Here is an 18,151-nt window from a genome sequence, read left to right on the forward strand (position 1 = left end):
GTACAACCCGGGGCTCATCTCAATCAAACAATGATCACCTTCTTCAGTGTTCACCCTCTTCACTGCTGACTCTCAGAAAAATGTTTTCTCGGGGTGAATCAATATCTTTTTCCTTACAACTTCCCATCATTGATAATGAGCTCCACCCAAAAGAAAGAAGACCTAATTCTCAGCCTCCTTATCTGTAAAGTGAGAATAACAAGGAAATATGTGAGGTTTTAAGTGAAATAATATTCATGTGAGGCTGAAGGACAATTCCCAACATACAGTAAGAACTCAATATGTGCTTACTTAATATTAATAAGAATATATTGCATTCCAGCAATCTTAACTCAGTGTTTTATGGCTTTGTCCAACAGACTACAGATAAATTGTTGGATGAACCCCTTTGAGCAGATCAGCCCAAGCATGCTGGTAGAGGTAAGCGCTGACTCCAGTTACAGCTGCAGCCACCCAGCACTACGGGGCGGGGGCAGTTTGCTCAAACTCTTACATGTTGCTTGAGCATTTAGTTGTCATTAATGAATAAAGACATGTGTTCTTTAGTCAAAGCTCCTGAAACATAAATCTTCAAAGACTGATTCAAATTAGATTTCAAGTACAACAGTCTCACTAGAAATTATTTGAAAATGATAGTCTTAGCTCCTCTGCACATCAAAAGGCATGATCTTAATGTATCTGACAACACCGAAAGTGTTGTTTAAAAGAAATTAAGATGAAGCCATCCTAAGTAAGCTCTCAGTATCATCTGCACAAAGCCCCACAAAAATGTCTCATTTCTCACTTCCACATAGTTGTTCAGGTAGCTTAACCTGGGTCTTGGTTTCTTGTAACACGGGGGTGGTAAGAGTTGTGGATAGATTTATGTAGCAAATATAAACCTAGGGGATTTGCTGTGTAGGAATCCTAGAAATAAACAAATTGATGTATAGTCCTACCCTCAAGAAGCTCAGCCTTTCCATTTACAACAGCATTAAAAATAAAATGAGAGATACATTTAACAAAAATTTACAATATTTGTACATTGAACATTTTGAAGTATCACGGAATTAAAATTTAAAAGATCTACATATATGGAAGACATCCCATGTTCATGGAATGGTAGACAATATTGTTTAAAATGTTAAGACTCCCCAAAGTGACCTACAAATTCAGTGGAATCGCTATCAAAATTCCAGCTGACTTCTTTGCAAAAATTGAAAAACATACCAAAATTCATATGGAAATGCAAGGGGCCCAGGACAGACAAAACAATCTTGAAAAAGCAGAGAAAATTTGGAGGACTCACTTTAAAGTGTACTAAAAAGCTATAGTACTAAGTCATTATGGTACTGACATAAGTTTTGATAAATAAATCTATGAGACACAATAAAAATCCAGGGGGAAATATCTTACATTTACAGTCAGTTTTCCACAAGAGTGCCAACAACACTCCATTGAAAGAATAGTCTATTCAACAAATGGTGCAGGGACACCTGGGTATCTGCAGGCAAAAGAATGGATGTGGAATCTGGATCCCCATATTTTATATAACAAATAAAAATTAATTCAAAATGGATCACAGACAGAAATGTAAAAACTAAACTTATAAACTTTCTAAAAGAAGACACAGTATAAATATTTGTGGCCCTAGGATAGGCTTTGGTTTCCTAGATACAATACGAAGAGCACAAGTGATAGAAGAAAAAAGCAGATAAACTGGACTTCATCAAAATTAAAACCTTTTTGTTATAAAGGACATCATCAAGAAAGTGAAATGACAGGGGAATCGGGTATCTCATGTGATAGAGTGCGTGCTTAGCAAGAAAAATAAAATAAGTCAATACATCTAATTACCTCCCCTATAAAGAAACTGTTTTAATGTTTAAAAAACTAAAGTGAAAAGACAATCTGCAGAATAGGGGAAAAATTTTGCAAAGCGTGTATCTAATAAGAGACTAGTATTCAGGATATATAACAAATGCTTACAACTGAACAATACAAAGAAAATCGACCCAATTTTTAAATTTGCCAATGATTTAAATAAATACACAAATGGCCAATAAGCATACGAAAAGATGCTCATCATCACTAGCCAAATCAAAATCAAAACGATATCTCATTTTACACCCACTAGGATGGTTATAATCAAAACATGGACAATAACAAGTGTTGTTCAGGAGGAAGAGATACCTTATATGTGGCCAGTGGAAAGGGACAATGGTGCAGCTTCTTTGCAGAAGTCTGGTGTTTCCTCAAATGGTTAGAGTTATATGGCTCAGCAATTCCACTCCTACATGTAGAGTCATCCCTCAGTATCCTCGGGGGGTTGGTTTCAGGAACCCCCCACCCTCGATTCCATAATCCAAGGATGTTCGAGTCTCTTTACAATCAGCCATCTGGATCCATGAAGTGGAAACTACAGATATGGCTGGCCAACTGTACAGCCAACCGAATGAAAACGTATTCTCACAAAATCTTGCACATCAATATTCATAGCAGTATCATTCAGAGTAGCCAAAGGTTACAAACAATATCCATCCATCAATGAATGGATAAACACAATTACCAAGAATATTCCCACAAACTTTTGGTCATTGAATCTTTGACAAAGAGGTGAGAACATACAATGGAGTAAAGACAGCCTCTTCAGCAAATGGTGTAGGGAAAACTGGACAGCTGCATGTAAATGAATGAAGTTAGACTACTCCCTCACAGCATACACAAAAATGAATTCAAAATGTCTTAAAGACTTAAACATTTAGTCAAGACACTATAAACTTCTTAGAAGAAAACATAGAAAAAACATCTGACATACATCTCAACAATGTTTTCCTAGAGCAATCTACTCAAGCAATAGAAATACAAGCAAAAATATACAAGTGGGATCTAATTAAACTTACAAGCTTTAGCACAGAAAAGGAAACAGAAAGCAAAACAAAAAGACAATCTATGGAATGGGAGAAAATAGTTGCAATGAATGAAACTGACAAGGGCTTAATTCCCAGAATATGTAAACAGCTTTTACACTTCATAAGAAAGAAACACAAACAATTCAATTCAAAAATGGGCAGAAGTCCTAAAGAAACATTTCTCCAATGAAGACATACAAATGGCCAATAGGCACATGAAAAAATGCTCAATATCATTATCAGAGAAATGCAAATCAAAACTGCAATCAAGTATCACCTCTTACCAGTCAGAATAGCCACCATTCAGAAGTTCACAAACAATAAATCCTGGAGATGCTGTGGAGAATATGGAACCCTCATACACTGTGGAGGGAATGCAGTTTGGTGGAGCCAATGTGGAAAACAGTACAGAGGTTCCTCAAAAGACAAAAAATTGACCTCCCATATGACCCAGCAATCCCACTCCTGGGCATATATCCAGTAGGATCCGTAATTCAAAAAGACACCTACACCCCAATGTTCACAACAGCACTATTTACAATAGCAAGACATGGAAACAACCTAAATGTCCACTGACAGATGACTGGATAAAGAGGTTTTAGTATATTTGTACAATAGACTACTATTCACCCATAAAAAAAAAAATAAAATAATGTCATTTGTAGCAACATCAATGGATCTGGAGAATGTCATTCTAAGTGAAGTAACCCAGAAAGAGAAAGAAAAATAACATATGAGATCACTCACATGTGGAATCAAAAAAAAAAAAAAGAAAGGAAAAACAAACAAAAAGATAAAAATATCTATAGTACAGAAACAGACACAGAGACATAGAAACCAAACTATGGTTACCAGAGGGAAGAGGATGTGGGAAGGAAAAAATTGGGAGTTCAAGATTTGCAGATACTCAGTATGTATAGAATAAACAGCAAGTTTATACTGTATAGTACAGGAGAATATATTTAATATCTTACAGTAACTTATGTTGAAAAAGAATATGAAAATGAATACAGGTATGTTTCTATATAAATGAAGGGTTGTGCTGTACACAAGAAACTGATCCAACATTATAAACTGACTAGAATTCAATGAAAGTATTTTTAAATAGACAAAAAACAAAAAAAAAGAAAAAGGATATTATCAAACCAAAAGAATAATGTACTGATTGACGCTACAACATGGATGAACCTTGAAAGTTTATACTAAAATAAGCCAGACACAAAAGAGCAAATAGTTCCCTTTTAGGTGAACTGTATCTAACCGTTTATTGTACTATTCCAGTACATTTTCTGGAGGTTTGAAGTCTATCAATATCAAAATAAAATGTATTATTCATTAAAAACATAAAATGATTCCTCACAGGAGGGTTTTAATTATTAAATGCAGAAATGCATGTAAAACTCCTGGAACAACAGTTTGCACGTCCACAGAAAGTCACTGCTGTCACTGCCACTCAGAGGATGGTGCCAGCGCTGATGAGAGCTGCCTCCACTCGCTGCCCTGAAGACAGGAGTGAGGGCCTGGGCTCTGACAGGCAGGGTGAGCGTGAACCTGTGTCAGACACAGCGGCGCCCCAGACTCTGTGTTACCCAACTTTCTTATACAAACTGTAACATGTTATGTAAACACGCTACAGGGATGTGTCTTACAACACAGGGAATATAGCCAATGTTTTACAATAACTATAAATGGAGCATAACAATAAAAATTGTGCAACTATTGTACACCTGAAACTTATATCATATTGTAAATCAGCTCTACCTTTATAAAAAATTAAAAAATAATTTAAAAATTTTATCACTTTAGTATTCAATTCGGTTTTTAAGTAACTACTAAACAGCTTAGAATGTATAAAACATTAAATTGTGATAAGTTTGTTTACATAGTTATTTACTTTTAGCCTTCTGCTAAAAGAGAAATTAATCAATTTTTTAAACACAACTTAACAACCATAACAACAAAAAGACAAAATTGAGAGTGAAGAGAAAATGGAGATTCAATACTTAAATGAAACCAGGGGAAGGTAAAGTCATAAAAACGAATGCCATGACGTCAGGGTAAGTGTTAAAGGCCAATTAGAAATTCAGCTGTAAGATTCTTGGCAGCTAAAGCAAAAAGAAAAAGATGATGGGGCGGGTGGTAGAGCTCAGTGGTAGAGCGTGTACTTAGCGTGCATGGGGTCCTGGGTTCAAGCGCCAGGGCCTCTACTAACAAATAAATACACCAAATTACCTACCCCTCAAAAGAGCCCCAAAGAAAAGAAAAAGAAAAATTTCTTTCCTAAAAAATCCTGATATTAAATTTAGATTAAATACTTGAAAAAAAAAAAGAAAAATAGAAACAAATGAGTGACACAAGTGATAATGCCTATGAGATAAATCTGCGGTGGCTGCTGGCACGTCCCCATGTCCCACGTGGGAAAATCTGAAACATCATTCACACCACTCAGAGTCATCCTCAGCCCACACCACCCCTCCCCCTGTTAAATGCAGGAGCACAGGCAGGGCCCGGCCTTTGCTCTCTCTGTGTCAACACAGTGAGACAGGATGGAAGGGGGCAGAGCACAGCCATTCAATGAAGGCCACAGCAATTAACATCAATATGGTGAAGGATTCAACCCCCAGTAGGCCTTGAGGCTCAGGATGAAGAGATTTAACTTCTAGCTGATCTTGAGCTTCATTATACATCCGTTGTAATAGTAACATGGTGAATAACATGCCCCAAGGCACCATGGCAGTCCCAAGGCTAGCCACAAAATGTCAAAGGTGGGAAATGGCCAACTCCCTGGGAATCCCAGCCCCTTGCCCTTAGGCTGCTCATTCTACTTATTAGCATATGAAACAACCAAGCCCATGAAAACCAGCAACACAGCGCCACCTCTCGGTCACTCCTCTCTCTCTCCCTCTTCGGAGAAGGCCCACACTCTGTCTGTGGATTGTGTACCTACTTTTAATCTGAGCATCAAACCCCCACACCTCGTGGCGTTTCTCTTGCCTTTCTATGTATCTCTCTGAATAAATCTACCTTTACTCAACACTGGCTTGCTCTTGAATCCTTTCCTGCATGAAGCCAAGGACCAACATCTGGCGGGGCACATCCCAGGGTTTCAACCAAAGCCTGGGACACAGCCTTTCTCATGCCCCACGTATTTTTTCTTGTATCAGCAGGACTGTGTTGTGAAGGGAGCTCTGAGGCCCCAGCTAAGGGACAGAAGCAGCCCCCAGGGCTCTAATTGGCGGGCAACCTCTCCCCCAGCAGGGGCCCTGGGGTCTGCCTGGTTCTCTGTGTTTCTTTGTTGTGCTGACTCCCTATCCAGAGAACTTTCTCTAGGCCTGTCCCCACAAAACCCTTCTTTCCAAAATACAAGCACATCATGTCACAATCCTCTTGTTCAACCAGGAAGTGCTCAGCCCAAATTTTCCTTCCCCAATAAAGAACCTAACTGTCCTCCCTCCCATCCCACCACTTCTTTCTTTGTGACAACTCTGCACTCTCCACACACCATCGTGAACTGAGGTGCCTTGCTGGCTGGGACAAAGATGTTTCAGTCTCACACAGCCATCATCCTTTCACTTTCCCTTTTCTACCTTAAAAAGCCTTTCCTGAGTCTCCCACCCCTCTGATTCTGAACTTCACAAAGTGCTGAGGTTGCAGTCACTGTGTGCATACCTCCCAGGTTTTGGCTAGGTTTCCTTTGCAAGATCTTCATTAAGGAGCTGCATCAAGAAGTTTAAAGAGGCTATTCTTACATCTGAGCAGAGAAGCCTGCATAAAATTTAAATGGCTTTGAATAGACTGTTAACCAGGGACAGAGAGGTCGCAGGTCCTAGTCAAGAGTGTCATGAGGCAAAATGTTCTTCAAAGGCTCAGAGTGGCTTCTGAACAGGGAGTCAGCAGGGAGGAGGTGCCAGGCAGTGAGTGGGGTGAGTAACACAGGGTATGCTCCCCCAGCTGGGGAAGAATTCAATTTTTTTCTAGTTTTCCAAACAATTTCTTACTACCTTTTTCTCCTATTGTCACATACCATTTCCTACGAATTAAGAAAATCAATGTCAGTCATTTGGGCCACTTGGGAGAAGTTACACGATGCCATTTACAGGGCTGGGGCATGACAGCCAAACCAGTCTAGGTTGAAAGACCAGTGGGGGTATTTCCAAGGTGATTACGGGCATGCAGCAAACTCCCCAGCTTCAATGACCTCATCTCAAAGGTGGGGCCAATAAAACTACCAAGAAAAGTGCGTGATGATTATGGCCAACATCTGTTTACTAGGTAAGTGCCCATGACAGCTGCCGCTTAATGGGGAAAGAGTATGACTAATGAGGCCCAGTCTACCTGGTCACACGTGCCCTGCCTTCCTGCCTTGGTGCAGCAGCAGAGCTTGTTTAGCTGAGTTGAACGCCCCCAGAGCAGCCCCGACGGGTAAGCTCCCAGCGCTGCACGGCGAGGCCTGTTCCTTTCCTTCTCAGAGCTGATCACAGTTTGCAGTCATCTGTTTTTATGTTTATCCTTTTTGTAACTGCCTCCACCCCTGAGTTTTGCTCAAGCAGCACAGGGCCAGGTATGTCTTGCTCCCTGCTGGATATTCTGGGCTGGGAGACAGCCGAGCACACATCTGGCTCAGGTGCTGAAAGGAGAGGGCAGAAGGCCCAGGGGCCCATGCTGAACTGAGGCCCCTGCACCCAAAATTATGGTCTGACTTTGGGCAAATTACACAGTCTTCTTTACCCTGAGATTCCTCATCTGTCCATGAAAATAACTGCCCATGGCACACAGATTTACCAAGATAAAAGGAAATCACCAAATTCACAACCTATTCAAGGGGCTATCAGTGCATCCTCAACAGACAAATGCTGCCTTTACGGCTCTGACACATGAAGCAGGACATCCACACACAGTGAACACTGCTAAGTGCCAGTGTGTTAAGTGCTTCATGTGTGCTATAATACTCTTTACAACTTACAACAATCCCAGGTAGAAACCAATATTTTCATGCCCATTTCACAGATTCACCAACAGGTTAGGAGAGGTTACATTCTAGTCCAAGGCCCCATGGTGAGGAAATGGCAATTTAAACCTGAATCTGGGCCCAGGCCTGGGCTCCATCTCTCTCCCATCCACTTGACCACTTGCCTATGAAATCCACCTGTCCAATACACAAGTTTGCAGCCGGCCAGCTCTTGAATGCAATGTTTGCCACCGTTTCTCAATGTTCATTAATTACCATAAACTGTTCTCAGAAACCACTACGGAAAAGAAAGGTGGGCTTACGTCCCTGCCCACAAAGAAAAGGAATGTGCAGAACACCTTCCCTACACCACCAAATCCTTTTGTATGCTTCCTCCATGTTTATGTTTGCACACGGCTTATTAAATTAGAAGGTACCTGAAGTAATTCCATCTCGGTTGCTTTCCAAGTTTGCAGATTATCCATAATCATTCTGTGACCGAAAATACTACAGTGTGAATGAAAATACTGCAACCATGTCAGTAAACAAAGAATGCTGAAACCAAGTCATCAGTGGCTGCCAACACACCCCAGCGAGGACAGGCCTGCAGCCCAGCCTCTACAGCCACTCACAACGGTGCCCTCTGAGCAGACTCAGAATAAGAAAGGACAGGATACTTGCCCTAGATAGCTAGGTGCTTGTCTAAAGAATGAATTCAGTGAGTCAAAATGTTTGCTTCCTCCCACACATGGAAAAGCACTAAATTCTTGAACTTGAGATACCTGGCTTTCTTTAGATAACAAGCAATCTTTTATTGTTCCAACAACCTTGTCTTTGTTGTAAAGCTCCTATATATCCTAGCTCCTCCTCAACCTCTTGGGAACAGTCCCTCCGAGCGATCTGAGAGGCTGTCATCCCGGCTCGAGTCCTCCCGCCAAATAAACATAACTCTTAACTTTTAGGCTGCACATGTATTTCAGTCAAAAGTTTTGGACACCAGGAAGGGACCCAGAGCAGACTTCTCTCCAGCTGAACTCTCCGAGTTACCGGAGCCTTGGTACCAGCATTGGCACTTTGTGCCCATCTGCCTCCTTGGGGAATCCAGGTGAATTTGGGTGAGTCTCTCCTAGTTCTCGGATCTCCCATATTGGTTGATGATCCTGAGTTTTATTTGGCAGTGTATCCAGGTACCTGGCCCTCCAGTTGAAAGATACTGGGGGAGAATAACCCACCCAGTGGAGACATACTGGGTGGGGCCTGGTTGAAAGATAACAGGAAACACCCATCTTGAGGAGACGTCTGAAGTGGGGCTGGTGGAAACATACCAGGAAAATACTCACCCAGTGAAAACGTCCTGAGTGGGTCCCAGTTGAAAGACACTGGGTTCAGGACTAAGTGGTTAGGTAAGAAGCTGGTCTAATGTTGTCCTCGATTTGGTTACCTCCATTGAATTTTTTGGAATAAAAGTAAAACTCTTATGAGGAACCTTTCAACTCCAAAAATGGGACCCTCCTCCTGGCTGGTAACAGCATTCTTGGGTGATGGAGAAACTTTCAGGAATGGTAGAGGCAAAGACTTCATGTCATAGTGTTGTCCCTGCGGGAAATCTTACCAGCAATTTTATTCTGAGAACCCGAACTTACAATGGGAAATAGAACTTTCAAAAAAAATTAAAAAAAAAATAAAAACACAGAACAGAAAAGAAAAACAAATGACAGATTGCCAGCCTCCAACTAATACACTAGCCAGGTTTATATACGTACAAAACTTACAACATTAATTAGGAATTAGAAAAAAAAACTCACCCTGAAAGTAACTAACCAGGCCTGATAAAATATTTTTTGGAATTCTGAACTTATAAGAACAAAATCCCATTTAGGGGGAACTTGGATTTCTCTTCCTGTGTCCTTGAAATGTAAATGTTTTATCTTTCTCTGGGTGTTTTATGTGTGTGTATGTATGTATATATGTGTTTCTTTTTTTTTAAACGACACCTTGGACTCTGTCATACAAAAGGTACAAGTATTGTGTACATATTGTGGCCACGCAAATAAATTGGGATTCTCAAAAATCCTTTGATTGTACCAATTTTCAGATATTTTGCCATCTTAACCGTTGTTGCATCAGCCTGGACCACAAAGGCTTTTAGCTTTTGGAAAGTAAACTTTTGAATTTTATTTAAGCAACACCCCCACTCTCATGTGGAAAAGCCTCTTCATCTTATTGGTTTAAAATCACTATATATATATATAAATTGATGGCCATATGATGGATCCTTTAATTTGGGAAAACTTTTAAATTGGTGAAAGTTGAAAGAGCTCTCATTATAAACAGCCGTTTTATTGGTACCTATTAAAATCAAGTTTAAAGGTAGAAAAATATATCTAATGGTTAACCTAAGAAATTAGTTAAAAAAAAATGGTTTGAAAACCTACATTTGTGTTTTTCCTTTCCTATCAATGGTTTTAAAGATGCTAATTAATACTTAGAATAATTAATGTTAATTATGCTGAATAACTGGATAAAGGATTGTAAAAATGTCAAAAAAAAAAAAAAGATAAGGGGCTTATCCCAAATGGATAAATATTTTTATATGGTTATTTTGAATGAGATAAATAAAATGGACATTTTTGGATTTAGATACAAGGTTTTGATATTACACTATGTAAAGTAAAAAAAAAAAGGGCCAAAGAGATCACCTACTGCCCCCCAACATTAAAGTTCAAACAAGTCCGCTTTAGCACAGTTTAAAATATATGTATTTATAGAGCTAAAAAAAAATACATATTTATAGACTGAAATACTTGATCAATGATTGGGACAACAGACCTATTAATCAAATTGAAAATTGAGAAGGGCCTAAGCTCTTTGGCTGAAACTTGGGAATCCCAGAGACTTTTCTATGTAATTAGATACAGTGCACAAAAAAAAAAAAAAAAAAAAAGCTTCTGACACTCCTTCTAGAAATAGGAATTACTGATTAAACCTAATAAATATAAAAATTAAAGGTACAAGATTTAATAAAATTGAGATAAAAGTTTGTAAAATTGGTATATTAAATGGGCTTTATATAAAACTTTTGCTTAATTATATTGTGGGATAGATATATTTCAATGGAAAAACGCTTCCCCTTCTTGGTATTATAAGGCTGGGCACATATCTGTCCCTTAGAAAATATTAATTGAACAAAGTGAAGGAAACCAATAGAGTTTTGTGAGCCTTCCAATATAACGTAAAATTAAAAACTAATATTCAGTGGCTAATAGACAATAAAATAAGAGGTTTACCCTGGGTTTAACTTATAACTCAAGGAAAAGAGACCTCACTAAATACCTTATCCAAGCTTTGGAAGACATGCTAAAGTAAATCTTAAAGTTTTAAAACATGGAATTCTTTGTTTACAGCTCTTCTCACTGATACAAAAAAGCCAATTAAGGAGATACAATTGGACCTGCGTGACAGAGCAGTTCTCTGGGGAACTGGAAGCTTCTGTCTTTGTCTTGCAGATCAGAAATATAAATACAGCAAACAGTGACCTAGGACTGAGCCTAATTAGCTCAACGAGATAATACTTAAGGCGAAGAAATTTTTGGCATTTTAGAACTCATAACTCTGACACGTCCTTCAGCATTTGTCAAGAAATCTTAAATGTCGGTTTCATAAATAGTAAGCCTTAGTGATTTGAGCAAGCAAATTCAGCTTACTCCAACTATTATTATACCTATCTTATAAGTAAGTTTTAAAGTGAACCTATGAGATCTCTAGCTTTTGTCTGTTTATAAGCCTGAGTACACATTATAGATATGAGATATTTCTACAGCTGAAAAAAAAATCAAAGTCAAAGATCTCTGCTTAATTGACGTAAAAAAAATAAGAGCTTACAAATTAAGTATTTTTAAAATAAAAACTGACCAAATTGACTTTCAGCGTCACGTGAACTGGAAAATATTCAATATTAAGATAACACTTGGTATTGTTTAGTTTAAGTATGTTCTAATTAATATAGACATCTTTAAAGTCATCAATATTAAGTACAATACCTTTACTGTACCTAGTTTTAATGAAAGTCAAATAAGATCCTGTTATATCTGTTGCAGAATTGTCAAGAAAAAAAATAGTAATGTGGTGTAGTAAAATTTGAAGTAAATTAAATGCAAATGAGATGAGAGCTTTGGGTAAATTTTTAAAATATATTTTTAAAATGTATGGTTAAGATACTCTCTAAATATTTGTTATCTTTAAATTCTAGAGTTGTGCTAAATTAAGTTAAATGATAGGATTTTATTAAATAGCTATGCCATTTTCAGATAAAATAAGATTGAAATATGAATTACTTAACATTTAACTTCTTCTTACAGAGAAACTAAAGGTGTTTAGAAATATTAATAAATGGTTGGTGCCACACTGAAATAGTCTCTATTATTAAGGCAATGATCTAAGTATCCTAGGAAAGTAAGATAAACGTGTAAAGGAAGATATAAGAATGGAATTATATTTAGTTAATAAAAAATAGTGACTTTCTCCTGAAGCTGGCTACTTATGAATGGAAGAGAAAATAAGGGACACACTAATATAAGTATAGAAAGCTGTGGAAGGCTTGTGGAAGAGGAACCCTGAGGAAAGAGTTTTGTACGTGGTCGGAATTGGCTAAGTTTAGAATCAACTTGGGCAAAGTAAATTAATCTTAGAGGCAAGCTGGTACAAGAATAGATTTGGTTTTCTCACTGTTAAGAGGACAAAATTTTCTTAAAATGTTAATCCACTTTCAGTAACAAATTGTAAAGCTTTTATACCACTTACCTGAACTGTTCTGCCTTTACTTTGATGTATTTTCTTGTTAATGAATAAGTACTTGTTTACAGTGACCTATACGTTTATCTGACCACGTGTTCTCAAATCTTTTAACAAGCTACCCAAATATCAATTTCTAATTAAAGTTCTTTTAATCTCCAGTTAAGTTTGGGATGCTACAGAGGGCCCCTGAAACATCCCAAAGAGAGATTTTAAACTAGTAAGTTTCATTTTGCATGTTAAATAACATGGTATTGTCAAATGAATAATAAATCTTCCTAGGTTATACTGTATGAGAAAGTATTATTAATATAGATATTCTAGAAATTATATGGACTCCCTAAATTTCTGGTATATCTGAAATGTTACCAGTCATAATTCTGGTTGTAGTGACCAGGTTTCTTTATTGATTATAGTGTAGTGGTTTTTAACCATGCTTTTAAATCTATTGTCATTTATAGACAGTTAATTGTTTTCTTCTAATGAGTTTGAAAAATGCTTTCTCTTCAAGGAGATTTACTGATTTCTAATAAATTTCAAACTATAGCACTGAAGTAAACTGGGTAAGAAATTTTAAAGGTTTAATGAAAACTCTGATTAAATGAATTAGTTACATGGGACTCAGTAAACTGGTGAATATGGTTATACTTTTTGATTTTGATTGAAATACTACTGGCTTTTAACCTGTTTCCCAGACATAAGGAAACTATTCTGCTTAAGCTAGTTATGATTCACAGAAATTTGATAAATTATACCTATGTAATCCGACTTGGAACAGTTATCTTTTCTATCTGATCCCTCAAGAGACTAAAAACTATTAGGTCCCCAGTGGCTCTATCAGACAAATTAGGAAGATTATCTCCTAACAGATATAGGAATCTCAAGGTATTTTAAGGATTTTAAAGAGAAAAGAATTTACCTATATCTGTAAGGCAGAAACCCATGACAAGCCCTTGACGTGGCTTTCCTGGCCTTTGGAAACCTTATTAACATTCTACCCTGAGACTCCTTATTAAAACTTCCAACACAGCCAATTTAAAAAAGCCTATATGATCAAATAGTCAGACTTAACTTGTAAACAAATTAATCTTGATTTGGCTATATTTGAGAAAAATGAGGGTAACTTTAGAGAGAAAAAGGAGTATATTTTAGTGGATATTTAATTCTAGTTTTGTTAATTGAGGTCTATGTTTAATAAGACATTTCCCAGATCATTCCTTGCTGTTATGTCACATTGCTGTAAAGTTTAATTGAATTATGAAAAGGATACTCTAGGTTTGTTTCTGAAGCTCAGTAATCTATCCTTGGGTAAAGTTCCAATGCCCCAAGACCTGCAGCCAGGGGATTATACATACTGGAACAGGCATGACTTAAAGAACTGTCTCCAAGCTGAATGGAAGGACCCTCTATCAGGTACTCTTAACTAGTCCATACACACAAAAGCTGAAGGAAACAGACTTTCCAATTAATTTCCTATCAGAATCAGACCCTACAGTGCCCTGACCTATAGAGCACTGCTCATCTTAAAACAATGCCCAAATGGAGAAAAAGCTACCCAGGACAGGACGAGAAGAAGACGACATCTGAGGTAAGACAGCTGACCCAAGACACCGGACCAGGCCTGTATACCAATTACTTTGATAATTTCCCCTACCTTTGATTATGAACTACTCCAATTGTTAAGTTTACGGTAAATTACCTATGTCTAGTACTTCTGTGTTACCTTGGTGGGTTTCCCTACTCCAAGGCACAAACTAGATAGCCCTCAGAAACGTTATTCTAAAAAGGAAATTATAATTCTGTTTAGGCCACTGTTGATCTTACAAGGTGGGAGACCTCACCTGGCCAATTAATACCTGCTCTGACCCTGACCATAAATATGAAATTTCTCATAAGATCACTCAAACTCAATCGGAAACACAAGCAATATTTTAACCAAAAAATATAACTTCTTGAATATTAAATTCTTACTCATGACTTTATTAACGTTACTAGCTGAATTACTTATATCCTGTCTATATAATAAACTTGTCTGTTACATTTCCCAATGTGTAACTAGGCCTAAAAGATTGATGGTGGCAAACATCTTGAAGAAATAGATAAAATTTATAACCCTGCATAAAATAATTGTAATAGTGTGATTCTAGGTATGGGAATGCACAACGAAGGCTAAACATTTCCTGGATCATAATAGACTAGTAAGACAGGTGATCCAGAGAACTTTTAGTATCAACAGGTCCTGATAGAAAAACTAACACCTTGAATGACAGCTCAGAAGATTCTTCACCTGAACTAGGAATGAGCCATCCTAGCACCGTGGGACAAAATAGGTCATGAAATGTCTGTCAAAATATTGGTTGAATTTAGGACCAAGGGGTAGTACTGTGAATGAAAGTACTACAATGTGAATGAAAATACTGCAACCATGTCAATAAACAAAGAATGCTGAACCCAAGTCATCAGTGGCTGCTGCAACTCCCCAGCGAGGACATTCCTGCAGCCCAACCTCTCAGCCAATCACAGTGGTGCCCTCTGAGCTGACTCAGAATAAGAAACGACAGGATACTGGCCCTAGATAGCTAGGTGCTTGTAAAATGAATGAATTCGATTACCAAAATGTTTGCTTCTTCCCATACATAGAAAAGCACTAAATACTTGAACTTGAGATACCTGGCTTTCTTTAGATAACAAGCACTGTTTTATTGTTCCAACTACCTGGTCTTTGTTGTAAAGCTCCTGTATATCCTAGCTCCTCCACTACCTCTTGGGAGCAGTCCCTCAGAGTGATCTGAGAGGCTGTCATCCCGGCTCGAGTCCTCCCGCCAAATAAAACATAACTCTTAACTTTTAGGCTGAACGTTTCTTTCAATCAAATCCCAGAATAGACAAAACTCACCAATTCTGTAATGGAACACACTGGATCAGGAACCAAAAGCGTGTTCTAGTCTCAAAAATCTACGGGTTCCTCTTTCTTCCTGTCATTATACAATCCCACCAGAACTCATTACTTTGCTGTCTGCTCATCTGGCAACCAAACTCAGAGAAGAGTCAACTCAGCAGACTGCCCTACTGGGGAGAAGAGCCGGCAAAAGCACTGCGGGCTGCTTGCCCTCCCGCACGCTCTGCTGACCCCTAGAGTCCTCCGTGGAGACCAGGCGAAGAGAGCTGTTCCCAAAAGTTGCAAAGTCCCACACGTTAAATAAATCATTTTAATTTATATGATATGTTACGTATATACCCATCTCTGAAAACAGCTTTGCTAGAAGCCCAAATTTTCAATATTAATCTGCAAAGGCAAATCTGGTCCCCAAGTGAAAACAAGTCTTAAGACAACGCTAAGGCCTCCAAAGTCCTCTCCACGACCATCAATCAAACTGACTGCAGGTCTGCAGCTGCAGGAAGCTACATGTCTGCTTTTAAAGCAACCCCTTCCTGCCCTCGGGTGCTACAATGTCCATCTATGCTCTCCCATCTCAGAGTAAGAGCAGCCGCTGCAGAACCTTGCAGGGCAGCACTGACAGGACTGGACACAGAGGATCAGAGCTAAACTAAGCCTTCTGATGACACGAGCTTGTCACTCTGTCACTTTACAGATGAAGATACATACAGAGAGAGGTGGGGTGATATTGCTCAAAGTCACACAGCTAATAAGTGGCAAAGTCTATAACTCTGCTCCTCCCTCTGGTGTGACGCCCCAGCTGGGACACCCACAGGGTTCTCTCGTGCCTGCCCGTCTAGTCCTTTCCTGTCACTCATAACCCAACACAGTTTCGGACCCTAGCCCTCCTTTATCATCATCTTTTCCCTCCAGTATCTCAGGAACAAGGCTGTTTGGGCCACTGTATGAATTCCAGCTTCCCAAACCCTCCGTGCTCAGGCTGGTCTTGCCTGTGCATCCGGCCCCCTGCTCAGAGGCTCTTCCTCCCCTGCAGGAGGATGTTTCCACTCTCCACAGGGACACCCCCTCAGGGGAGACCTCTTCTCGCCCTCAGCATGGCAGATGTCCCAGGCCACATCCCTAGCTGCCCCATTAGGACTGCGGGTGCCCAGGTCTGCTAATCAGACTAGCAGTCTCAAGCCAGGGATTATGCCCTGGTCATCCTGCAAACCTACTGCCCACCTCACAGCCCCCAGCCAGCAGCTCACCTGGAAGTCACAGCAAGTGTCCCACCCAATCCAGAAGTCTCTTCATTTGCAAGCACCGCTGATGACTGGTTTCCAACCTTTGGTCAGTTTTGCACAAAACAGCAGCTTCCACTGTGAAGCGGTTGGTTTTAGCTTCTGCTCCCCATCCTTACTGGAAACATCAAGGGAAAACAAAAGGCCTTTTCTCAACTGTTTTCTGATGACACCCTCCTACCCACAATACTCACATTCTCAAGAGCTTTGGGTTCACGTGATTTTGTTTTCCTTACGCTAAGTGGCTCAAAACACTGTGGGATTCTTTCTCTTTTGAGGGTATTTGCACTCAGTTTATCGGCTTTAATCTGTTTTTGTCTCTCTCTTCATTATCCCTAGCAGTTGCCTCTTCTTACTCCCTTCAGCAGCCTCCCTCCCAACATCTAGTCTAGGAAATCAGCTGTGACGAGGGGCCCGGGGGCAGTCACAGAAGATGCAACTAAGGCACAGAGAGGCGACATAGTTTGCCCAAGGTGATCAGCTTCAACCCCCAACAGTGTGTTTCACGTCCCTATGTTTAACTCTTATGCTAAGCAAGTTAACTTTTTGTAGATTATGGTTATAAACAGATGAGGTATCAAAATATATACAAGGACACACATCAACTCTAAGATGTTCATTAACTCCACTATTTTGTTTCTATTTATTTTATTTCTATTAAAAAAATAAGAATCTCTGCAGTCAATATAGCAAAATGTTACAGGGCTTTAAATCCAGAATATAGAGGTGTAAAGTGTGTCATTGCTCACACTTATTTGTATGTTCACAAGACAAAATGATTTGAAAGTCTCTCTCCCCCCCTCTCCCCTCACCCTACTCATTACTGGCTCTCACCGGAGCTCCCAGACCACACATCTAACAGCCTTTCACTTTACCTACAGCTGAACTCATCAGATTTCCCCCAGAAATCCCTCTGCAGCTTTCCCTCCTCAGAGCACAGCGGGACCATCATTTACCTCATTAATGCACACAGAAACCTGGGCCTTACTCCATCCTACATTCACAGACATCATTCATCCTTTCCTGTTAACAATCTAAACATGCCTTCAATCTGTTCGCTTTTACTCACTGACCGTCGCACCTCTCAAGAGGAAGCCACCAACACTGACCACCTGGACTCACGAGTCTCCCAAGTGGCCCCACAGCTGCTCCCCCCTACTTGAGACAAATGGGATTGTGTCACTCCCGCGGTTTTAGGCCTCTTTTCAAACCCACTCTTCTTAGAAGAATCTCCCAGTTCTTCACCTGGTGAAGATCTTTGTCATCAAACTGTCAGCTCAGGGCGGGCAGGACACGCCCTCTCCGGTCGGCCCCTTCCCTCTGGCAGAGCTTCAGCATGGGA

General features: G+C 39.4%; 1 long non-coding RNA gene across 3 annotated transcripts in view; it reads right to left on the bottom strand.

Annotated features, from left to right (window-relative positions):
• LOC135319945 (uncharacterized) overlaps window positions 1-17,199 on the bottom strand; it is a 36,918-nt gene extending 19,719 nt beyond the window's left edge. For all 3 annotated transcript variants that reach the window (XR_010379029.1, XR_010379028.1, XR_010379030.1), the window contains exon 1: window positions 16,777-17,199. This is a non-coding gene — a long non-coding RNA (uncharacterized LOC135319945). The remainder of the gene's footprint in view (window positions 1-16,776) is intronic.
• Between the last annotated feature and the right edge of the window lie 952 nt (window positions 17,200-18,151).

This window comes from Camelus dromedarius, chromosome 35, assembly GCF_036321535.1.
Source record: "Camelus dromedarius isolate mCamDro1 chromosome 35, mCamDro1.pat, whole genome shotgun sequence".
NCBI classification, from domain to species: domain Eukaryota; kingdom Metazoa; phylum Chordata; class Mammalia; order Artiodactyla; family Camelidae; genus Camelus; species Camelus dromedarius.